Source organism: Protobothrops mucrosquamatus, unplaced genomic scaffold (assembly GCF_001527695.2).
Source record: "Protobothrops mucrosquamatus isolate PMUCROS unplaced genomic scaffold, P.Mucros_1.0 scaffold51, whole genome shotgun sequence".
NCBI classification, from domain to species: Eukaryota; Metazoa; Chordata; class Lepidosauria; order Squamata; family Viperidae; genus Protobothrops; species Protobothrops mucrosquamatus.
This window is the reverse complement of record NW_015386432.1, coordinates 1-26,150: the sequence shown is the minus strand read 5'-3', so window position 1 is coordinate 26,150 and position 26,150 is coordinate 1.

Below are 26,150 nucleotides of genomic sequence, written 5' to 3'. Positions count from 1 at the left end.
TCCAAATTTTGGTATTGTTATAAAAGAAAGCTACATCAATGTGTCCATGTAATCACTGGAAACTGAGATATATTTGAGGGAAGGTTTACCATTGATCAGGTAGATAGTTGAGAATAATAACAATGCCCTCTCCTTATTTCATATGTTTGATCTCCTTTCATATTCCCTTCACAAGAAATCTTTCAAGGAGTAAGAGGTGGTTTCTGCTCACCTCCATGCCCCAAAATGTTTACTTCATCCCTAAATATTTGTGGTAGTGGGAGACTCTATTCAGATTTCCTCCTGCTATAAAATCATATATTTTAACAAGTTTTCAAATGAGCTTTTTTTTCTTTTCATCCAATATTACCCTATATTTCTTTGCTCTTGTCAGCCAAAGGCAGCATTCACATCAGAGTAGATAGAACAAGTCCAAGATTTACACTCAGTAATATTTCTGAAGCAGAGCAGGTGCAACTGAGGGGGGGGAGGAATAGCAATTTTTTTAAAGGAGTCAGATGGCATTGTGTAGCAAACAGAAGGCAAAAGACTAGTTTCTAAGCACAAAATCAGGTTCTTTTATTGATTCAGAATACATTAATTTGTGATGCAAGATTTAAAATGCCTGCTTATAGAAATATAGCCATCTGATTGTGGTTTAATTTTCCATGGACTGCAATATCTATCACAGAGGAACTGTACATATCATCTGCAGGTTTCATCTTTTTGGAATGAACACCTGCAGTTTCACATGTGCGGGGGGAGAAAGACAGAGAGAGAGAGAGATTATATAAGGACAACTTATCATGCAGCTGTACAATGCTATCTCCAACTCAGTATCCTTTGAATTGCAGTGTCCTTGAGCAAAATATTTTGCAAGGATGTTCAAGAGGGAATATTTTGAACACCATTTCTTTACAGTTTTCTAATATGTTCATCACTAAATAGCAAATTAAAGTAAAATTAACTATACTTTTTACCATCTGATTTACTTCTGCCCCCATTCTCCATAGAAAGGTATCTGGAGTGCCACTACACTAGGAACAATGCTGATAGCTTTCAAACAGTATGAATTTGACATGCTCTGAATTTCTGTGACATGCTAAATACATGTTAAGCATATGAAGCCACCCAGTTCCAATTACATTTTGTGAAATTGAAAGTGTGCACTAGGACTTTGGCTGGGAATATATATTCTTTTTATTAATATGGTATATCTATACATTCATTATTATTATCATTATGTATTCAGGTCATGGTCCCCAATGCATATAGAAACTGTAATAAAACAGAATCAAATGAATACATCATCATCATAAAATGAAAATAAAGTACATTTTATATAAAATCAGAAAATAATCTGATATATTTTGGATACAGACTGTAGCACTTTTTCAGAGCAACAAGTTTATTTAGAAAGTTTACACTATATTCAGTCCATGTAACTATGCTGGCTCTACAATATTTAGTTATTTATATAACATTTTTAAGAGAAAATGATTATGCAAAGAGTTGATAACTAGTTCTTATCATGCCATCAAGAAACTTCTTCCCAATCTCTGAAGAGTTTTTTTTAAAAAAAATAGCAACATCTTTTAAAATATATTCATGGACAAATAGATAAATAAATGATACATACATTCCTATGTTTCTTTCTCTTTGAAAAGCTCTATGCTGCCAAGTGTTTATATTAACAATATAAACTTTAGAGAATATCCATCAGGGTGCTAATCATAACAGCAGACCATCACCTTGATAGGAAACCCTATTAACTGCAGAGGCTGCTGAAAAGTGGGCTAATACCCATATGTGTATGTGTGTGTGTATGTTTGAGAGGGGGGGGAAAGGGAAGGAGGGAGTAACCATAAACTGCCTGGCCTCTTGGGACTTACCACCATAAAAACATATAAGACTTATTGTAAGCTAAAAACCCAAAATATAAAAAGAGAAAATAATAATAATAAATGTTGACCTTCAAAATACTTGTCCAATTCATCAGTATACAACCTAATTATTATTATTATTGACTTTGTATAATGTTTTGTAATTGTGATAAACAGGCTTGTTAAAAATAGGTCCCTGACTTTGATTCTGTTATATTCTATAATTGCAAAGGTACTATTCTTTGAGGAAAAAGACAAGGCAGTGGTTTCTAATAACAAGAGAAATGCAAAATTTAGACTAGTTTTTAACTCTTTCCTAGTAAAGATGAAACACTAGGAAAGAGAAGAATGCAAACATGGTACTTTCTCAGATGCATCTGGTTGAAACAACTTTTTTGCCCTGGAGGAAGCCTTGAAATGTTTTTAGATTTCAGGAAAACCCTATATAAATATTGCCAAAAATATAAACATTTCACAGTATAATTTACTTCTGACCTACACGATCCATGTTTTACAACATTTGCAACAAGAGCAGAGCAGTTGTAGTACCAAGAATCCCCACCACTACAACTTTGCATGGTGCATAGTGTGCAAAGTTCAAAAAATGGTTGTTTTTTTCAATCATAATCTAGCAAGCTCTTATAGGACCTTAGGTTTCCTCAAACCACAGTTGAGAAAGTGATTTCCCAAAATCACTAAAATCTAGAATATTGCTTTCCTAGGAGCCATGGTGGCACAAAGATTAGAATGCAGTATTGTAGGGTAACTATGCCCACAGCCAGGAGTTCAATCCTGACCAGCTCAAAGTTGACTCAGCCTTCTATCCTTCTGAGATTGGTAAAATGAGGACCCAGTTTGTTAGGAGGAAATATATGACATTATTAACTGCTTAGAGAGTGCTGTAAATATTCTATTTTTAAGTTAACTTACAGAGTTTGCTGTAGAAAACTTGTCTGTTTTAAAGCTGAGCATCATTTTATCTTATCTGAAAAACACTAACTATATCCACACAATTTGTGATACAAATTGGGTCTTCTGAGTAAAGCTAAACAAAAAAATCCAGATTTCCTTCTCTCTCTTTCCCAAGAATAAAGGTGGCTTAGAATGAATATTAATGTAAACATAATATTCATTTGCATGGAACAAAAATGTGGAAGTAGAATAAATATAAGGAGTAATATCTAAAAAATGCTCTACTTAAAATCAAAAAGATTATTGATTCTAAAAATCAGAATGTTTATCGGGAACGCTTGAACTTTTCATATTAGTCTACATTCTTTTTTCTATGCATGCATTGATGGCCTTATTTTAGCTTAGAGTTGTGCTTAAGAGTTAAACTCACATTGCCTAACTTTCTCCCACCCAAGTTAAGCTTTTGTATGCTACATCAAATTTTTGATACAGGTTTGAAAATATTTTGTGTTGTGATAAGCCTAGAGAGACGGCCAATTTTCATGTATTGTTAGCGATTCCTTTGAGAATAGCTTTCTGCTGTCTGCTAGCTGTTAATGCCCATAAACTTTGGCAGCCGAAGCCATTTTCTTGCCAGTTTCCCTCTTCCAGATTAAGAATACTTTGTAGCAGAACAACATTCCAGATTCAGAACAAATGGTGAGGAGTTCAGCAAGGTGACTTGTTAGGACAATTCCATCTGCCAAACCTCTGAGCCAGTTGGCAACCAGACTCCTTGTCAGAAAAGGTGAAGGCTACCTCTATAGGAGAATGCCTCCGACCCTCACATTCGCAGGAGTATTTGCTTTGCTAACTAAAATTGCAAAACTGGCGGAGAGCCCTTTAATTCCATGAATAGTTCCAGAAGTGTTTGAAGATTTAAATATTGGCAGGCCTGAAAAGATTAAAAATAATGGGCATGCATATGGGATATTTTCACATGATACTTTTAAAAACTGCTTATAAATCTCTAAATTTCCTTTAGCAAGCTATGTGATATTCTACTATATAATCAACCATCTTTCAGGGAGTGGTTTAAATCCGCTTTACAAGAAGAAAAGAAGTATAATCATAGGTTCCATTGAGTGGATGATAGAGCTGAAATAAATATTTGGAAATATTTCAGATTCATCCCAATTCATCCACTCTATGGCTTCAGTTTAAAATTTGTAACATTTAGGTGTTTTCATGTTATGGGCATCTCTTCTTCGTGGGTTTCTTTTTGGTGTGCTAAATACTAAATTCTATTGCATGTCAGTTATCAAATATTAATCACATGCTAGCTATTATTCATCTCTGCTTAAGCGAATGATATGCCTCTTGCCATTTACAGCCATGTCCCTGCCTTTTCCTGTAATATCCCCTGTACTCTATGTTTACTAACACACGGTGCTATTATAGATGAAGAAAAGCCATATTCCAAAGCCATGTAAGTATATATTCCCAAATGGATTAGTAATTAGGGTAGCTTTTAACAGTGCTTTTAATGAGAAAGGGAAAAACAGGAATGAGATACCAATCCACATGTGATATTTATTTTGCATATGAAGATGGGACCAAATCCTGATCCTTAGGTTTGGAAAGAAAATCATTTATTAGAGGCAACTAAATAGTAAATACCAGTCTCTTCTTTCCTATGCCATGCTCATTTCCCATTAGGTGGAATGAGGCAATAGTCTCAAACATATTCTGGTTGCGGTGTAAGAGCACCACATTGTTACTTATCTATATTATTAGATTTGCCTTTTAATTTGAGACCAGAAATCAAGAGAGCAAAATCGCTTAGGGAATAATTTCTGAGTCCTGAGTGCTCTTTCTCTCTGGTCAGCAGCAATAAAAGGAGTGGCCACATGTCTTTTTCTGTACTTACTGGTTAGGAGTTTAATTCAGCAATATGCTAGTCTTCCTGGTTCTAATATGTTTTAGTATGATCTTTGGATCTTTGACTCCTTATTTCTGATTCAGTTCTGACAGCCTGGCTGCAGCAAGGCAACTTTGATAGAAGCTTTTATTGGGAGCCAGTAAAAAGGAGAGACAAAGAAAGGGAGTAATTCATTATGGATTCTGTAACCCATTTAGATAGATTCAGGATTCACGGAGGGGGTGTTGTAGGACAAATAGTATTACTTCAATCTGCATGCACACACACACCCAGACATCTCTGTGTGTATTAAGGCAGTGGCCCCCAACCTTTTGGGCACCGGGGACCGGTTCCATGGAGAAAGGATTTTCCATGAACTGGAGGCAATGTGGTTTTATGTGCTGCCTGTATCCCAAGGATGGGGCTTCGCTTGTTTGTACAAACCGGTTGCTGGCATGTATGCGGACCAGTGCTGGTTCACAAACTGGGGGTTGGGGACCCCTGTATTAAGGAATAAAATACAATATTGTATTTGTGATGCAGTCATGTCCAGCTCAGGATATTTTCTTTTTGTGTTATCAAAATAGAAAATTCTTGATTGGCTTTCAGTAATATTACAGATTCTGAAATGATTTGTCAAAAGGTAAGCAGTACTGCTTGATGTAGAATATACAACTCAAGAAACAGTCATGATGATGATGATGATAATGATGATGATGATGATGATGATGATGGATATGTTTGTATCAATTATTCTATTAAAATGATTTCTTTGCCAGGTAGAATGGTTTATTTGTTTTTGTTATTACAATAGAGTGGTTCTGTAAGTTCCTTTAAAATACATTAATTAATGTAATTAAGTAAGTTATTTTTTCCTCTGCTTCACATTAGATTCCTCTCTCCTTTGCTCTTCAGACACTTTGTTTTTAAATATTAGAAAATGTAAGGATCATGTGACCATAAAATCCTCCATGTTGAGTTATTCCAGCAATTGAAGTGATCATGAAATAATATTCTAATAGGGAATGGTCTTATGGGAAGAAATTTTGAGGAAACAATGGCTGCCTCTAGTTCCCATCTGAAATTTACAAAATTTCCCAAACATACATTCTTATATGCCCATATAGCAGTCACATATGCACACACACATTACAATAACATTTTGGCATTTAAACATACAGGTGGTCCTCAATTATCATCTGTAATTGGGACTGGCAACTCCATTGCTAAACAACATAGACATACAGTGAAATATCACATGACTGCACCAACTTACAATGGCTGACCTGTCAGTTTCAGTTAAGACTATTAAGCATGCTGTCACATGATTGTGAATTGTTACTTCTGGCCAGCTTCCTCATTGTTTTTGCTTGTTGGCAGCTGGCTGTGAAGGTCTTAGATGGTGATCACTGATTGCCAAGTGCCCAATCATAATCCTGGGATATTGCAATGGCCACAACTTTGAAGACTGGTCATACGTTTCCTCATTCAGTGTCATCATAACTTTGAACAGTCACTGAATAAGTCGATAAGCAAGAAAAACTTACCTTTCTTAACTGAAACAGATACTTAAATTTATGATTATATAGCCCAAATAAATACAATTGTAAAAAAACTACCGTGCTTTTTTCCAACCATGGTGGACTTCGTATTTTCAAAGAGAGTGAGGAAAAGACAAAAAAATTATATGCAGTCTGAATCTTGCAACACAGAAAGTTCAATGTGTATGGTAGCACTGCAATAAAAGATCCTTACTCATGTTCACAACATGATATGTATCCATGTTGTGAAATTTGCTAATAGATTACAAAATAATAATCCTTTCCTTGTTAGCTCAACTTTATTGGCATAACACATTAGTGTGCCATTGTGACATTATATTCACACAAGTCATGTCCATATACCTACTCTTTTGGCTCTGTTTCCTCTCAGTTTTCCTTCTTTCTTTTAGCCTTGCAATTTAATTTTTCAAGGAGATTGCAAAGTATAACCATGTAGATAGGCAAATCCTTTGACTAGTAGAGCCAGGGTCAGCAAAATATTTATTTCTAAACTTTAGGAAATTGTTGTGTCTCTGCAGGGAGTATTTGGATGGCATGGTCAACAGTGTCTCTCGGATGTGTGAGAAGGACTGATATTGTGATATACTAGTCATGACATTGATTAGACAACTATCCATTTCTGGTCTGAAAATGTTAGCACTCAACCTATTAAGATGACGTGTTTGGTTAGCAGCACAGTATCATGGTCTAAAAAACATTATTTATGATGGGAGTTCTTTTATTCAACAAAGTGAAGAATTGGTATCACATTTTGTTTGTTTGACCTGCTTATAAAGTCAGCCAACTCACTAATGACTGAAACATTCATGACAGAAGACTCTGTATCCATGCCTTGTGCTGACTCTTGAAAGCACACCACAGGCTAGCTATATTTATTCAGCATATGCAAACTGAGTAGCAGTTGTGCTTTCAAGAAATATTGCCACTGTGGTATTTGAGACAGGAAAGCAATTTTACTATGAATCCTATCCTAAATAAAGGGAGGCAACGAAAGCTTTCCTTCCTTGTTTTCAGTTATAATATGCTAAATCCAAAAATTAAAACAAATCTGGTAGCACCTTTTCTGACTAACATTTTATTAAAAGGCTTAACTTCATTACATCTGATGAGTGGAACTGTAGCCCTGCAACTGCCTTTAATAAAATGTGTTAGTCAGAAAAGGTACTACAGACTCCTCCTGTTTTTTTGCTGTCATAGACTAAGACAGCTGTTCTCCTATAATATGCTAAATCCAAGCAGCAATTCTTTGTTGGTTGTTAATGTTTTGGACCAATATTGTTGAATGCTGTAACTAAAGGAGGCATACACACCTGGGGTATTCTGCAAAAATTAAGATTGGAAAAAAAAAATCATGCTTTTAAAATGAAAGAAAATTACAAGCCTTTTATCCGAATGACAGGGAAAAGGTTTTGCAAAAGCTCCTCGGCACTCCCACCTCCTAGTCCCAAATTTTTGCCTAGCTGTGTCACTGAATGCAATGCCATTAATTTTAATCATATGTCAAATGGCTAAAAGAATTGAGCACAGCAGATCAAAAGATATACTCTTTGAATTCCACTACACTTTCTGAGGACCTCAAGGGGTTAAAATAGCAACCAGTTTGATCAAGTTCATATTATTTTTGCCCATTTTTCTTTAATACTGTATTCTCTTTTAATCCAAAATTTTAATTTGCTGATGAGATATAAAAAATAGATTGTTTCTCACAATTAAGATTTTAGGGGTGGGGACCCTTTATTTTGCTACTATAGCACAAACACAGTCTGACTGCAACATATTTACAAAATTACTGTAAGAGGAGTAATTTGCTAAGTTCAGTTTAGTAGTGAACAATATACCTCACACTTCATTTATCCCTTCCTCCACACATACTGTACATACACCTTGTCCAATTATTTCTGTTTTCCTGACATACATAAGATCAATTGTTCTTTTCCTCCCCTCCTTTTTCCTAGCTCTTATGCCTACTTGCCTGAGCAATGGCCTTTTGTGGCACACTCAGACCACGACCTGACAGTCCTCATTTTGTCTTTTATCTTTTTAAAATTATTAGACTAGTCAGGCTTGATACCAACCTTTCCAAAGATACTATCCATTACATTGTCAGTAAAGCAGACTGGAGACTAAGTGTCAACAGAAGGTGAGACAGAAAATCAGCCACAATCTAAAAGCTAATTAACCTGCCTAGAAGTTAATTAAATACATGTTAGGAGCAGCAGGGTAGATCCTAATTAAACTTGTCTAATAACAGTACATTGACATATCCCGACACTGAGAATTCCTTCAGGATTTAAATAATTGTGTAAAGAGCAATAATACCTGCCACATGGATGCAAGCAAAACCCTGAAGATGCACATATTTCTCAAGTATTTCTATACTAATTGGGCATGTATTTTAATTTACATCTCTTTAAATGTTGATTTCCACAATTTTTCCATATCACATTGTTTTTCCTCTCCCTACCCATTTTGTCTGAAATTCATCAGAAAGAACCAATTCAAGCTGAACCTGTTGACCGTGGGAAATACTGAGTATCATTAGTTGCAATGATGGTGGTTAAATTAATTTGCTGATTTTAGTGTTGACATATTTAAATAATCCACAGGTCTTTCTAACTTCACATTAGTAAATAATGAATGTACATATACATAACCTCGCTTTCATTAAAATAAGTAGAAATCTGTTTGGGATTAAACATCATTATTTTTATATAATCCAGAAATGGCATAGCTTGATAAATTATAATTTGGCACTTGAATAGTAATTGTTTGAGAATGGCCACTTTCAGGATAGCAATAATGGGAACTGAGAAATTAAAACGTTTATGAATTGCTTTTTCAGGTATCAAATTTATATTTATGCATTTGGTTGCAGAAATGCCTTGCTGGCTAATCCTAGCAACTGTGATCCTGAAAGATAAGCAAAGGGGTGAAGGAATAAACACTTGATTTTGATGCTCATGTGTTTAAAACCTATGATCTTCCCGATTTTCAAATTGAAACCTCTGTAAGACTTGCTCTTTGTATGTGCCTTTGAGTCAATGTTGACTCCTGGTGACTCCTGGTTTTTTGGGCAAGATTTTTCAGAATTGGCTTGCTTGCTTGTTTTATATATATATATATAACTTCTTAACTGTTCATCTCCCTCATAGAGGAGCTTGCTATTGTTTTTCCTAAGGCTGAGAGTGAGTGACTGGTCAAAGTCACCCAGGTGACTTACTTAAGGTAGGACTAGAACCTACAGTCTCTCAGTTTCTAGCATGATACCTTAACCACTACACCAGGGGTCCCCAACCCCCGGTCCGTGAACCGGCATCGGGCCGTGGCATGCTAGAAACAGGTCCGCGCAAATAAGCAAAGTCCCATCTGCGGGATACAGGCAGTACATGAAACCACGCCCCCTCCGGTCAGTGGAACAACGTCTCTCCACGGAACTGGTCCCTCATGCCCAAAAGGTTGGAGACCTCTGCACCACACTAAACTGGCTGTCTGCAAGAGATGCTGTAGCAGGGAATTGTTTTACATTTTTAGAAGGTTGGATTAGAACAGGAGTCTTCAAACTTGGCCCTTTTATGACTTGTGGACTTCAACTCCCAGAATTCCTCAGCCAGGCAGGCTGGCTGAGGAATTCTGGGAGTTGAAGTCCACAAGTCATAAAAGGGCCAAGTTTGAAGACCCCTGGATTAGAAGATCTCAGAGAAGTCTTCCACTTCTCTGATTACTGTTAAATAAAAGTAGCTATTGAGAAAGAACTGTAAACGTAGCTATTGAGAAAGAACTGCAATATGATCTGTTGTAAGCACTGAATTCTATGCTGTTATGTGCTTCGATTTGCTGCTATTTTAGAGGAGCTGGTTGGTATAAGCAAAGTTATCTTAATCAAGATTTACTGTTAGCAGGATAAATAGCTATACAAGCCAGTATGCTGTTCACAAACACGTTTGTTTTTACACCACTTCATACAAGATAACTAGACTACAAGCTTTGTCCTCAGTCTTAGATTCAATATTTAATCATATTTTTCAATTCTGACAGTTTGGTATAGTGGCTAACATGCTGTGAAAACATGTTGCTCAACTAGGAAGCTCTGAGAGGGACATAATTATTCTGCTCTTTGTGGTTGCTTTCTGGATGAATGAGTGGAAAAGCCAATCAGTACAGAGCTGACAGCATGGAGACAGTCATTGAGGCACGGTTGCGCTGAACAGCATGGAAAATAAATGTGCAACTTAAACTGTGTTGCCATTCCAGTAGCAATCCACTGTTCCTGATAATTATTCTACTACTGGGTAGTTTTTGAGCAAATTCCTTTTGGCCTAAATTATTTTGAAGCACTAGCTTCAAAAACAGGCTACAATTGGAACAACAATAAGAGAAAAAAAAGAGAAGAAAAGTTTGACATTTTAAAAAAATTAACAGAAACTTCCACATGAAAACTATTAGACTGAAAGAAAAAATAGAATCATATTACTTATTTTATTTCATTAAAAAAATCAGTTGCTATATGACCTAAAAAAACCCACCATGGACAATCACTTAAAAATAATAGATTTTGAGCAAGTACAGCATATACGTTTCTCTGTAAAAACAGCTGTCAAGCAAATACACACACACATACAAATAAAACAAACCCTGACATTTGACCAGGTTCTGTTTTTCAACTGAGTTGTCTTTCTACCTTGCATGCCCGTTAATCCCCTATTGTGCCATCTAGGCCACTGAAAAGAATGATGTCAATAACAAATATGCAATTGCTGATAAAGCTCATCTCTGCTAGAACACCCCTGAGCGGCATTGTTGAATGCTGACGGGCTTTTAGTGAAACAAATGCTAAATGTCAGCTTTAAGAAAGAGCTGGAATTCTGATTCGTTACTGGGTTTTCCTTTTCAAATTTAGACTGGGTTTGGGGTTGTTGTTGCTGTTTTGTTTTTTATTTTTTGTCATGTTCTTTTTCATGATCTTGATGTGCTCACTTTTATTTTAGTTTAGTCCTTTTAACCTTAAACATTTTTGGTATCAGTGCAAAGCCTTATCCTTATAGGGACAAGGGTGTGGGGAAACTAGATCTGGAAACAGTTAAATGCGAAGTAATGTACATCTTACATCTTCTCCCTAAGTAGCAAAGGATTAATTAGAAGATGAAAGCACTCTGATCTTTTCAGGCAGTATAGTGGTAACAATAATCAATTAACCTTGAAAGATCTAACTGGCAGGGTTTAAGTATGAAATTGTTTGAAATGCCAGATTATCTGTGCAGACTATGCATTTGTTGTAAGAAGAGAAGGGTTAGACTACTTTGTGGTATAGGATCATAGGCATGCTGAGCTCTACTGAACTAAGTAGGAATATTTCTGTATAATGGATTTAAGAGTGGTATATTATTCTGATGAAACAAAAAATGCAATTGGAAATAACACATTTCCTGCACATAAGCTCATACTACTCATAGATGCTACTTTGTCAGACCCATAGAGTAATCTTGTATAATGGTGACTTTACACATGATGTCTCTGAACTGGGAAGCTGAACAGAGTTGGATTCAATTATATACAGTAAGTGATTATATAGACAATATTTTTGACAGACAAATGGTTTGCTATTACCTACTTCTGACACATTTTTGAGTTGTCAGTTTAGTTTACAACCCTAGAATTCCCTGGTTGTCTTCCATTCAGCACTAACCAAGCTTGACCCTATCATGTTCCTAGCTAACTACTAACCAGACCAGCCATGCTTAAATTCCGACCACCGACTACTCAACTGAATGCTACCGCATTTCTGCATGTAAATAAACACACCCAATTCACTAACTTAAGAGTTCTGCACTATGAAAATGTATATAGCAATTAACGTCTTCATTTATAAGGTGTTATATGAACCTTTATTTCAAGAATAAAAGCTGTGCAGCCACACTGGGCTGTTTAAATAGATTTTGCTGACTGCAGCAATACTATTCATTCCATACTTAGGAATTGATAATTATATCTTACTGTAGTATTACAGTGAGATAATATCTCCACTACACCTGTAATAAGTAATTTACAAAGTTTAGCTGAGGTCAAAATGTAGTCCTATTCCAGCTGTTTCCATGCATGAAAGAAATTTACTGGGACACTCTATAAATGTGGCAAGGGGGTGATTCTGCCACTGCCACCAAGATTTTGGGAAAAGTCATTTTAAAAAGTGTGCCTAATGCTAAGGCCAGCCCACTGCTCCCAAAATCTCCTCTACAAAACGATAGAAATTTTCTTCTGAAGAAGAACTTTTTATAATTTATTATCTTTAACCTTCAGATGCTAATTGGAATGGAGCCCATGTTATAATTTTGTTGACATAAATGTTCTTAAGGCATTAGATCAGAAAAATGACTATCAATTTCCAAAAGTCATAGTATATAGATACTTGCATTAATTCAAAGAATTCAGATACAAGTAGTCCGTGACATGCAACCACAACTGAGACCAAAATTTCCATTGCTAAGCAACACAATTGTTAAGTGACTTTTACAACCTTTTTTGCCATAGTTGTTAAATGAATCACTGCAATTACTAAATCAATAACATGGTTGTGAAGTGAATCTGGCTTTCCCTTTGACTTTGCTTATCAGAAGGTTGCAAAAGGTGATCACATAAGCCCAGGGCACATGCCACTTGACAAGCATCCAAATTTTAATCATGTGACCATGGGGATGTTACAATGGTCATAAGTGTGAAAAATTGTCATAAGTCACTTTTTTCAGTGTCATTGTAACTTTGAACAGTCACTAAACTAATGGTTATAAGTCAAGGACTACCTATATGTTCTTTTGAAGTAATGTTTTCTAATATTTTATTATTCTCACAATTTGAATAAATTATTGCTTATTTCAGACTTTCATTAAGACATTTTTCTACCATTTCATTAATTATCTTTAGGTCACATGATCTTTATGTGATCATGTACAATAAAATGCATACAGTGAATGCATGATTAATAACAAGTAATTTCTGGGCTTTTCATAGTTCTCCACATATGTATGCATTTTGTATAAATTTCAGCCATGCTGAAAGAGACATTATGTTCAGTAAAATATATTTGCAGCTAAGAGTTGCACTTAAATAATGTCTTGATCATATGTAGCTTTTAAATATTATCCTAACCTTAAATGTTTATTTTTTTTATATCTTCTCAACCTTAATTGACACAGGCTTCTGGAACTCAAATGATTAGTCTACCCAAAAACTTCCTCTCAACTTGTTCTTATCGCTTCTGCCTCCTGCATTAAATCTTCATGAAGCAATTGATCTGGGTTAATTACTTTATTTCACTATTAAATGTTTTAGCAGTCAGATTTTGATTCATTTAAGAAAAAAATATTGACAGACTTCCAATTTGCGTTGCGGTAAGATAGACGCAGGAAGGCAGGGCTCTGCCTTCCATGTCCAATTTCGCCCTGCTGGGGGCCCTAAAACGGCCTAAAGTTGCCCCAAAGAAGGAGGGGTGCCTCGTCAATCATAGAGAAATGAAGATCCGAGGAAAGCCCTCTAAACCAGCAGGGGAAAGACTGGCTACATTCTTATGGCCAGCCATTAGCCACTGACAACTGAAGAAGAAAAGCACCAATTAGCAGATCATAAACAGTATGTTTGGAACTGGGTGAGAATAGTGATCCTTTCTTTACTATTCTACAACTGAATTACCTGGGAAAGGCTCCCAAGAAGCTAAAAACCTCTGAATGTCAGAAGGAAGGGGATTGTAACCCCACTCTTCAAGACGAACAGAAGTGGCATTTTAATTTCTTTTATGGGGGACAGAAATATATAATACTGAAGTGGAAGTAACATAAATCTACAGTTTTGATAAATTTGAGAACTGAGATTACTGTTAAGATTTTCTTTTTGGGAAAAAAATGTTGAGGTGAAATATGAGAAATCAACCCTTTGTCTTAAGAGTGGGAAATGGATTTTGAATAGCATCTAGTGGTGAATTTGAGTATAGCACTACAACTAGCTTCCTGGCTGCTTGGTGACTCCTAGCTTAATGGAGAACAGCTGGCAATAAAGGAAAATATTTTGGCATACTTATCACCTTGACCTTCTTGGACTATAAACACCTACTGAGCTTGGACTTTTAATCTCAAGAACTACTGGGAGAGAAAGAAAAATGTAACCTTTGACTACATTTGCCTGGGAGATACTTTTGAACTGTTTTCAGGGTGGTTGAACATTTTGAACACTTTGAACATTGTGGATTACAATCCTGCCTGACTGACAATTCTTGGACTCCTGAAACAAAGGATCACTACAAAATATTGCTTTTAGGACTAGGCTCATATTCTGGAACCTATTGGATTATAAAGACAACACATAAAGACCAGAAAACTAGATGAAACTTTGTTCTACTCTTATTAAGATTGGTGATATGAGACAAGACTTGTATTTGGAGAACATAAAAGTTTTGACAGATTATCTGGAGGGGGGAAACAAAATGGATGTTTTACACCCAGCTAAAAGTGGTAAAAATATTTACCTTGAACCTCCATTTGAAGCCCCCACCCAGGCTAACCAACGATCTCCAGGAATGATGCCTCAAGAAAAAATAAACACCTTTCAGAAGGAAATATACTCTAGGCTACAACTAATTCACCAAACAATTGTTGCATACAAAGAGGACACAAAAAGAAACCACAATGAGACTAAAAACAATTTAGCTAATATAAATTCACCATCAGTCAATTGCAAAAGACAGTTTTACTCAGCCTTCCATCCTGCAACAATATCTGTAACACCATCAAACATCCAGATCTGCCTATCCCAGGTCTTTGGTAAGAACTCGATAGGTAACAAAAATGCCAAATCCAGTCTGAAAATCTGCCTGACTGTGCGATAATCAACAACAACAACAACAACAACAACAACAACAACAACAACAATAATAATAATAATAATAATAATAATAATAATAATAATAATTGTAAATAAATTTTCATTCAAAACACATTTGTAGCAGATGTGTGAAAAATCCAGACTGCAAAGCTAGTTAGTAAATATAGCAGCAGGTAATTATCTTCAAGAGCCATGGTGGCACAGTGGTTAGAATGCAGTATTGCAGGCTAATTGTGCTGACTGCCAGCTGCCAACAGTTCAGCAGTTCGATTCTCACCGGTTCAAGGTTGACAGCTTTCCATCCTTCCGAGGTCGGTAAAATGATGAGCCAGATTGTTGGGGGCATTATGCTGACTCTGTAAACCACTTAAAGAGGGCTGTAAAGCACTGTAAAGTGGTATATAAGTCTAAATGCTATTGCTAGGTGCTATTGCTATTCAGACTAGTGATGGTCAATCTCCCTAAATTTCTAGTACCTCCTTCTCATATGATTATATACAGCTACAGTTGGGATAGAACCTTACGTACAAATATATTATGCTATTCCTTTTTAGGTTAAGCAATATTATGCAATATTAAGCAGGAAAAAGGTAAGCAACAAAGCAAGCAAAAAAATTGGAGGCAGGAGATAATAAAATGAAAATGAAACCTAATTTATCCCAATACTATTCACTATGCCTCTCCATATCTTTATATCCTTGAAAGCCATTCTTGCTTCCATCATATCCATACATTAATTCATATTATATGTTCTTTAAATGTGTCATTTCTGTCTTTTTCAGAAATTCATCAATTCCATCTAATCACTTTCTTGGTGTTCCTTTTCTTAAATCCATTTTTCTTCCTTTTTTTCTTCATATATTTGTTTTTAATTTGGGTCCTCATTCATTCACTTTCCTAAGCCATCTCAACATATATTTTTTTTGCATGGGTCACTCATTTTTGTATTCACATTCATTCATCACCCATGCGTTCTTGATCCTCTCTCTTCTTGTTTTACCACACACACTTCTTAAGTAACCCATTGTCACATCATTGAGCTTGCCTTTATCTTTCTCCTGACATACCAAACTCTCACTTCCCTGTAAGAAAGTGGACGGAAACACACTTTTATATGCAGTCATTTTCAATTCTTTTGACAAACAGAATAAACGTGAGTTTTAAGCCTTGACTAATGTAGAGAGTGCAACAAATAATGAAGCGCTTGGATATCATTCATTAACAGTACATGGCAAGATCAGTTCTTTATGATGTGAAATTATAAGTGCTGTACATATAAAGAGCTTTTCTCAAAATATCTGGCCTTGATGGCTTAATGTCCCTGCATTCACTTGGAAGCTCCAGTAGTTTCAGTCACAGCCTTGAATGACTATTAGGTATTTGGGATTACATTTAGACTTGTTGCTTCTTTTTATCCCATTTTCTTTATCATCAAAGTCCCATTATTAATTGTCATACATTTCTCAGGCTAATTAACAGAGATTCAGTATCTTCAGGGCAGTACTCCAGGCAAAATCCATTGATACTAATATGAATGGAATGTACTATTTCAGCAGGTCTCAAGTGGAGAAAATCTCATTGGTTGGTGTCTTTATTTCACATTTTTCTGCTACCTTTAATATAGGACTTCCATATCTAGGCTACAAAAATCCAGCTGATCACTAGATGACAACAAAGAGATGTCATTAGATTGTTACAGCTCAATTGTGATAGCAATATTTGTGTGTATCTACAGGTCTACCTACCAATATCTATTGTATATAAAGCAACCCATATGTGGGTTTTGCACTGGCAGGCTGAAAACCACATGCCAATATAGTAAGCCATTCAGTATTTGATACATATAGAGGAGTGACTACAAGTTTATCCCATCACCTAGATGTCAGCTTCTATTAACTCAGTAGAATTTCCTTTTGAGTAGACACACAGAAGAATGTGCAGTTCACTGTTTTCCTCTAGCAACACAACTGCTTTTACAACTTATCTTCTTGAAGGTCACTTGACTAAGGTACAAATATTTGATTGCAAAGAAGATTTAAGGGGTGTGATGATGGGGTTTCAAATTTTCAATCAACTAAAGTTTATTTATAAACATAACAAAAGTTTAAAACAATCTATATATCAAATGCCAATGGTAAAAAACAGACTTCATAATTCCAACCCCCAAAATCTATATGTATAAACAGGTATTTTGGGGGGGGGTGTTCTTTAGAAAAAACATTTTGTTTACATTTAGGATTGAATTTTTTGATTGTTTGAAATTTGAGCATTTTTAAAGTAAGGAACACAAGTTTCACCTGAAAAAAGGCACCATCACCATCTGTGATTCCACCACAGACACAACCAAGAGTTTCTGGGATCAAATATGAGAAGTTGCTTCCAGCAAAACTCATACTGGTAACTATGATGACTGAGCATTTAATTAAGATGGGGACAATTATCTATGTTTGATCCCAACTGTAGGTCTATCTTCCAACAAAAATTCCAGGATTTTAACTATGGAAAGTTAATTAGGACAATGCTACTGGATGGAGATTTCTGGGAGGTAAAGTTGCCAAGATTGAAGAACACTCCTCTAGAATAAAGCAAGGATTTAAATGCCTATTGGTTCCCAGAAACCTATTCCTGTGAGACCCAATCATTACAGAGCACTAACAATCAATCTCTTGAGACCCTTCCTCTTGTAGGATCAAGCTATTGTAATTTTCAATTTATCCACCTTTTTAAAAGATCCACCCATGGATTTTCGCTGTAAATTCGCTTTAAATGTGTACAGATTTTATGTAAATTGAAAATAATAAAGAAATTAAGCAAACTTTTATTTAGGAGACTAATTTCCCCATATTTCTGGAGCTGGGAGGGAAGCATTACATTTTACCTTCACAATACTTTTGGAATGACTGAATAAACTGCAGCCTCGTTGCCCATATGCCACTCAGCTTCTGTCTGTCTTTTTGTTTACACTGGGAACACAATGGAAACCATAGTCCTCCCAATGCATCATTTATAAGTGTATTCTACCTCTGAATGTAGGGACAGAATCGGCTGTATGAATGAGCCCTGTGAATATTGCCAAGACACTGTGCTTTGTTCAGCATTATTCTTCACAATAGATACCACACTTTGGAAGTAATTTTTAAAAGGGAATCAAAATAGTGGTACTTTTAGCCTTTGTTTCTTTTTTTACCACACTGCATTCTCTGTCTCTCATTCAGCAGCTTCTATTATACTGGCAAATTAAATAAACCACTCCATTGCTAAAGAGGCTTGGGCAGGCTGGGGAAGTTATGGCACTGGAGAAGTTGCACTAAACATTTACTATGTGTGTGTGTGTTTTATTTTTGTTTTTTAAACGCAGGGAAAAGATGTTGATCAACTGGCATTAAAGCTTCTTTTTTTCTTTTTCTTTTTTCCTTTCTCTTTTGGGCAAAATTAAAAAGGAATACTTGAAAAAAATATGTGTCGATCTTCAAAATCGAGAGGTCTCGCATCTGGAGTCCTGAGAAGCTGCGCGGTGTGCAGGTAATGAGCTCGAGTTTTGCTTTTGATCTCTCCGGCTCCAGGCCTTCCTTTGCCGCCTCCCCCGCTCTCGCCCTCCCTGAGCGTTCAGCCGGCTAGAAATTCGGGGGGGGGGGAGTTTCGTCTTTTAACGTGGGAATCTAAACACTGCGTTTATCTGGTGCAAAGCGGCGCTTCCTTTAAATTGCGGACGCTCCTGCTTAAAAGAAAATTCAGCCGATGTTCATCCAGTTCCTTTTCTACTTTTCCAGAAAAGGTCTTTGGCTAAACAGCTTGGCTCTTCCCGAGCCTTGTTATATACTAACATCAAGGTTGCCAGCGTGCAAAAAGTGGGAGATGCGGAAAGAGGGCGAGTTACTCGTCTTTCGCGGTTTTTCGTGCAGGCTGACCCTGGCGTCAAAATGGACCCGGCGGGAGAGAAACGTAGCTCGTCGGAATTTAACCACCCACCCCCACCCCATCAATCGTTTGGAGATTGGGCTTGTATTCAAGCCGGGCGCGTTTGGACAAGGAACAGCCGCAGTTGTGGGCCGTTGGAGGAGGGAAGCGGCCTTTTTGTCAAGGTCGACCTTGAGTTTGTACAAATTGTAGGTTGTGGTGGGGCAAAATGGGACGGCTCGGGCCGAGCGAAAGCAGAAGAGATCCGCCTTGCTAGCGCAGGCTGCGTGTGCTCGATTGGAGGAAGCGCGATTCGTGTGCGGGGACCGAGAAGTGTTCCGGGGGGGCGCACTTCCAAAGCCGCGCCAAGAGCCGAAAGCCCCCTTCCGCTTCGAAGTGAGGCGTGCGGAAGGAAGGCCGAACTGGGAGGCAGGCGGGCTGTTGAGGGAGAGAGAATTGCCTTGCTGGGGAGAGCAGTTTGGTTCCTCCGGGCGACTAAATCCAGCAACGGGGGTGGCTGGGTGGGAAACAAAATCAGCCTCTCCTGGAAGATTTTGAAGAAGCCTGGAGAGGAATGGAAACCACCTCCTTGGAAATGCCAGGAGCCAAAAAAATGAGCGAAGGGGTGCGACCGTGTAGGGTTCCAACAGCGAACCCCGCGGGCGCGCGAAGCAATGAGCCAAAGCAGTAGGAAGAAGCCCCCAGGCGGGAGTCCCCTTTTCTTACGAAGGGAGGGTGGGAGGGTTGGGGAAACGGCCCTGCTGAAATATGCGGGTATTCGTCCTCTTGTCCTCCCCGCCCCACGCACGCGCGCACATTACGTGTGTAATTTGTCTCAAGGGAATTTCAACTCTTCGGGAGCTTTCGACTAATAACAACTCTTTCTTTCTCTCTCTCTCTCGCTCTCTCTCTCTCTCTGGGTTTCCCCGTTAAAATGTTTCTGAGATCCGTGGAGAATAGAGCGGGGCTGAGGCGAACGCGAAGGTCAGGATTGCCCACTGTGGCGTGACTTTTCAACTAAAGACGGTTTTAATGCCTTCGCTTGCCCTGTCGAGTCTCATTCGGCCCGCATTGTGCTGGAAGGGTTGGGCCCGCTCTTGACAGGACGGGGGTTAAATGAGATTACAAGCTTTAGAGGTTGTCAGCAACCGCTGCTGCCTGGGGGATGTTAAATCGTGATTTAATGGTCAGCTTTCTCTAGATCGTACCAGAGGGGATCTGTTGTTTTCAGCAACTTAATTGGCCCCGGGTTTTTTGAGGCGGTTTTTTTTTTTCCCCCTTCCCTCGGTTAGGGGGTGGCGGAGCTGACTATCAGCCTTTTGAGGGTGAATTATTTAAAGCGGTGCATACACACAATGGAAATTGGGAGGCTGCGCGGGCGAGGTGGGGGCGGTCTGGAAAGCAGTGCGGGGAAGACGGTGGGTGGCTAATCGTTTCCCCTTTGCTCGGTGAAAGGAAGCTTAACGGCAAACCTCGTAATGGGAAGACGAGCTGGAAAAACTGCTCCTGCATGGCAGTCAGAATAATGACTCTTTCCCTATATGTAAAGTGCAACTTCCCCCCCCCCCCTTTCTTGTTTCAGATTAGGGCATTCGGATTATTGTTCCTTTAAAATAACCATTAAAAAGTTTGGGCTCAAAGAGAAACTACTAATTAAACAATATGATTTTTTTCTTCTTCTTCTTTTAAATCCCCCTTCCCTAGCAATGGGCTTTCTAACATGAATGATGTCTATCTGACATATATTGTGTAAGAAACTCTGGACATGTTCAGAGACTCCCTTCTCTATCTGTGATGATTTCATATGGTCCCTGGGCCATGGGAAGTATCAACTTTCTACTTAAAATAATACACAAAAAGATCTATCCCTCCATCCCTAGCATATTTTGTGCTGTGACAAGAAAATAACATGATTATCAAGAGTTCAAAAAGGAGAGAGACTGGTTTTAAGGGAATAGATTTATCAGACTGTGGTGAAGACTATTGATAGATGTCAGTCCTTTTTCAGTACTCATTTTACAGGTTTTAAAGGCAGCCATATTAATTCCCTTGTCTCACTCACAATCTTATACACATTAAAAGGCTCTTGGAGATCCACTAAGTATCATTGGGCAACGTTAGGCATTCCCAATGGCCTGTCTTCTCTTTTTTTCATTTCCCAATCTTTAATAGCTACTACAAAAGGATATAATTTTGAGAACAGAAACACCAGGGAAAGTGAATCCGTGATCCTTTCTTCTAAATTGTTTTAAACTTAAATTCTTCTACATGTAAATATATTTCTAAAACTGCTGCAGAGAGGACAGTTCAAAATTAGTCCCTAGAGGTTTTCACCTTATTTGGTTTTAATAGTAGATCTTTAACATTGTTGCCAACTAACAGGTTTCTCCCAAATATGACACCACTGTCCCAATGAAATTGGGACAAGGAGTTGTGGGTTCCTATCAAGTTGTTTTAAACATATCATATGTGTCACGCTTTTAACAGTGTTTTGAATGCAAGCATAGGACAGAATGCAAACATGGAATTGGCTAGCAAATGTAATACCTTAATACATATCTTTCTAGGTATGAATTAAGAGGGAAGGGATACATAAATAATAAATCTTCAACACTATATTAAGGCATATGTGCATTAATAAGTAGACTAAAACTTATGAAAAAGGCACAATTAAACATTCTTGCAAAATTTCAGATCAAAGAAATAGAAATAGTGGTTCTGTGTATGAGAATATGAGAAAGGGGAAAAGGGAAAAAGAAAAGATACCCATTCAAAAAACAAATAAAGAGAGAATATGCTTTGTAACAAGTCAGGCAATGTTAGTATCGCTTATGCATGAGGTAAGGGTCAGTCCAGAAAGTTCAGGATTAGTAAATTTAATATCCTGTCAAATTTCTCATGATAATGAATCCTGGCTGGCCTTCCTGGCTTAGCTGGCACAGCCACTTTGATGCTGCGGCTTAAGAGATAGAGCTGCTCATTTATGGGCAAGAAATTGTACAGTGTTGGCATGTGCTGAGCTGGTCAGTTAGGAAGCATGTCATTGCCAATTTAATTTGTTTGAAGTTTGAATATGAAGTGGTAACTGAGGAAGAAAATGCACGTATATATATTATGCATTTTCCCAAGCATTGTTTTGTTTTAAAAATGTTTAGCTCTTCTTAAAATAATCAACATTAAAGTGTCCAGATTCCCTTCACTATATAAAATGTACATTATTTGGGAAAATCAGTCACTTGGAGCTGTATCTTAGTTATCTTAACAGAACATTTTAGATTTATACTTACAAAAATATGGTTTCTTTATATATTTTTTACCTTTTGTTTTTCTTTCCTCTCAAAAATAAAATAAATTAGCAGGATAGTTTTGAATTTGTAATTATTTGTACTTTTCTAACCGTTGAATATACTATTCATTTTTTTTTAACAGCTTGGCTACACTATTCAGTATTTTATGAACTTGATAATGAAGATTTTTAAATATGTTTGCCTTCTATATTCTATCTAAAAGTTGGATCTAAGTTTGAAAGGCTTAATTCCTCATAATGTAGGAATGATGGACCTATAATTAAACATCTACACTGGCCAGCAAGGTATCTGAAGCATGGTTAAGAATAAAATACATTTTGCTGCAAGATATTCAATTTCTTTTATTTGATATTTCATCTATCATATATTTTTAGTTTAATACTTAGCATTTATTTAATGCTTTAAACTGTTCAGTGGCCTGATAATTTCACAATAATTCTTACAACAATTCTGTTAGGACAATATTTTTATTCCCAAATTATAGAGAAGGGATATGCTAAGAGGATGTTTTGCATAAAATCACATACTGACTTCCAAGTGTTAAGTTTCATCATTGTTTTAAGAAAGGCAACTCATTTCATCAGGATTATACAGTATTTTGGAATCAGTCTTATTTAATTTGCTTGAATTTTTCAATAAATACTCTTTGAATGAAGTTGTTTGACATTGTATGTATTTGAGAGTAAGTCTCATTAAGTTTGCTGGGATTATTTTTAAGTAAACATAAAAGAGAGAGAGAGAGAGCAGAATGTCCTTTAAGTACTGTAGACCCAGGGGATTTCCTCTTAGCCACAGTTTTGGGTCCCCTGTCCTTCACTGTGACATTCAGGTGATCATGTGGGTGTCCTTACAATTTGTTGCTGAAGAACTTCATCTCCTCCCTCACCAGAGAAACAATGCCAAAAAAAGAGAGCAAAGCTGGTGCTTGCCTTTCTTCTTGTTTATCTTCCCATACCTGTACTTATAGTGAAGAAAAAAACAAAGTGTTATTGTGCAGGACAGCAACAAAGCTACCTCAGGAATGATGGGGGAAAGTCTGTTATCAAGGCATCTGAGCTGGAAGTGAATTGGTTCAGCTGCAGAACACCTAGGGAATCTTGTGGCATCTTGGGGTGCTGAAGTATAGTTCTTGTGTGGAAACGGCTTTATCTTAAATGAGCCCATTCAAGAATAATTCTGCGTAAATAGGGTTTGTTCCCCACAAAAATGTGCACAGGGCTAAAATCATAATCATGATAAGGGTGCCTCGTGCAGTTGAAAAAGGTGAAATGAACATGATGTTTGTAATAATCCATACTGGCAATAAGAAAAAGAGTGCAACAGTATTGCCATGTACAATCAGTGCATTTAAAATGTAAGTCAAAGAGGTGGAGAAAGCAATCCGTGTTAATAAATAAGGCTGTTACCAATTACAGTGGTTCCCACTATCCCGATTTAGGAGTTTCTGAAGCTATAGGCATGCAGTTAAAAATATAGAGTTCCTGACTGGGAAATAAAATGACAAAATGAAAAGAAGGAAAGTTCCTGTGCACTTTGTTCAAGGTTCTGCACCTCTCTAAGCAGCTGTCACATCCGTACATTATGGAACATTGAATCTGAATGAGGCTCTCCACATCAAAACCTTGCATCCATTATGATATCATCTCCTGCTCTAAGCTGTAATGCTTATTAATTCTGCACCCATACTCTCCAAGCTTCAGCAAATGTATTCCATCAGCCTAGCATTTAATTTAATTAGTACAGCTGGGCTCTCATTCTCCTTTCTGTGTCAGAGGTATTGTCAGCACGTTCTGCTATAACACAATTACTGATTGCTTTTAGATAGGCTGAAATATGATTAGGGTATTGGGTGACTGTATCATAAGCCTTATTAGATTCATTTGAAATCTGGAGATAAATAGGAAACTTTTATTTGCAGTGTAATGAGATTATGCTTATTAGGCCAAGGCCTCACAACCTTTTGCAAAGAACATAGTGTATTGCTAGGATTATACTCTGGAACCACACTTTTTGCTCACAGCCTCCATCCAATTTCTCTGTGGCTTTGAGATTTAACTATTGTGGCTCTGCACGCATTTGAAGATTGTTCTCTCTCTTAATAGTTATCCCTCTTAAGGCAGATAATCTGCAATTTTTGTTATGAATATAGAAGATTTTATTTATGTATCTCCCCCCCCCAAAAAAATTAATGAGCCCTAAGGAGCTATTTTGCTTGGATTTAATGGAAAATAATATCTTGCACAGGATAAGTGTTCCCTCCCCCATATCTTGCTATTTTACTATCCATACATAGGAGAGGGTATTACCTTGGATAATAGAGCACTTAATACTTAAATTTTATTGTGCCGATCCCTGTGCAGAAACATTCAGGAAAAGTTTAATTTATTAAATACTTGTGATATGTTCCATTTGCTATTTCATATGAATGCTAAAAATTAGAATTTCTTAAATGGCCTTTTGTAATTTTATTTTATAAATTTGATATAATGAAATAATTTTGAAGCAAGGAATTTTATCCATTTTTTTAAGATTCAGCATTGTAAATCTTGAGAGAAACTAATGAATGTTATGTCACTGAGGGAAACAACTCCTTTGAGTTGACTTCTGAAGTCCATCAACCTCAATATTAAGCAGTATATATTTTGATTTAAATTGGATTTATGAAAAAAAATAATTTAGGAGGGACTTATGTTTCCCCAGCTAGGTGGCAGCACTTAACTGACATTGGCTAATCTGGAGAAGACATCAGGATTGGACCTGGGTAGCACTATAATGGAATATTATTAGTAAATATTAAAGCTACCATATAAGCTAGACTGAGAAGTTGAGAAAACTTCCTAGAACACAATGGGGAAACAATTACATATTATTGCTAAGAAAGCCTCATGGATATAATTACTAAGAGGAGTTGAATTTGCCTTAAAGTCAACTTTACCTTAGATAATTATTTGACTTAGCATGATTATAGTTTAATGCAAATAAAGATTTCTTACTAATTGCTAGACTTTGGAAATGAAAGAGCAGAAAAGAAATCATATTTAAACTACACATATGCATATGTATGCAAGAAGGATCATCTCAGAATGAGCAAATAGTATTGTGGCATTCTCAAGATGGTTAACTTCTTTAAAACACAAAGCTTTTGTGGCCCATGTTTCTCTTCTGGAGTCTACTCAAGTATAACATGTATTTTATGAATGAAGGCATCTGGAATTTCCTGTTTCAGATGTGTTTTATAGGTCCAATGATTAGCATGATACCACTGTGATTAATAAATTTCAGTGGTGATTAATAAATAAGTAGAAGACTCTCATTGCCATTTCTAAAATATGAGGAAGCATTTCTTAAAGAAATATTAAGAAGTACTAGTTTCTATACAGTAGTTTAGCTTCAGTTGTAGGCCTTTCAATGATCTAAAGTTGACATAATGATCACAATGAAAGCGATTTATTTAGTTCAATGGTATCCAGTGCCTGTCTTATAACACTTGCATCACTTCCAAAAGGTCAAATGGTAATGCATCATTATCTGAAATAATGATTTCTTTTCTATTTAAACATAGTAACTGTGAGAGGGATCTCAGAGTCCTAGTGGACAATCATTTAAATATGAGCCAGCAGTGTGCTGCAGCTGCCAAAAAAGCCAACACAGTGCTAGGCTGCATTAACAGAGGGATAGAATCAAGATCCAGTTTTGGTCACCACAATGTAAAAAAGATGTTGAGACTCTAGAAAGAGTACAGAGAAGAGCAACAAAGATGATTAGGGGACTGGAGGCTAAAACATATAAGGAACGGTTGCTGGAATTGGGTATGTCTAGTTTAACGAAGAGAAGGACGAGGGGG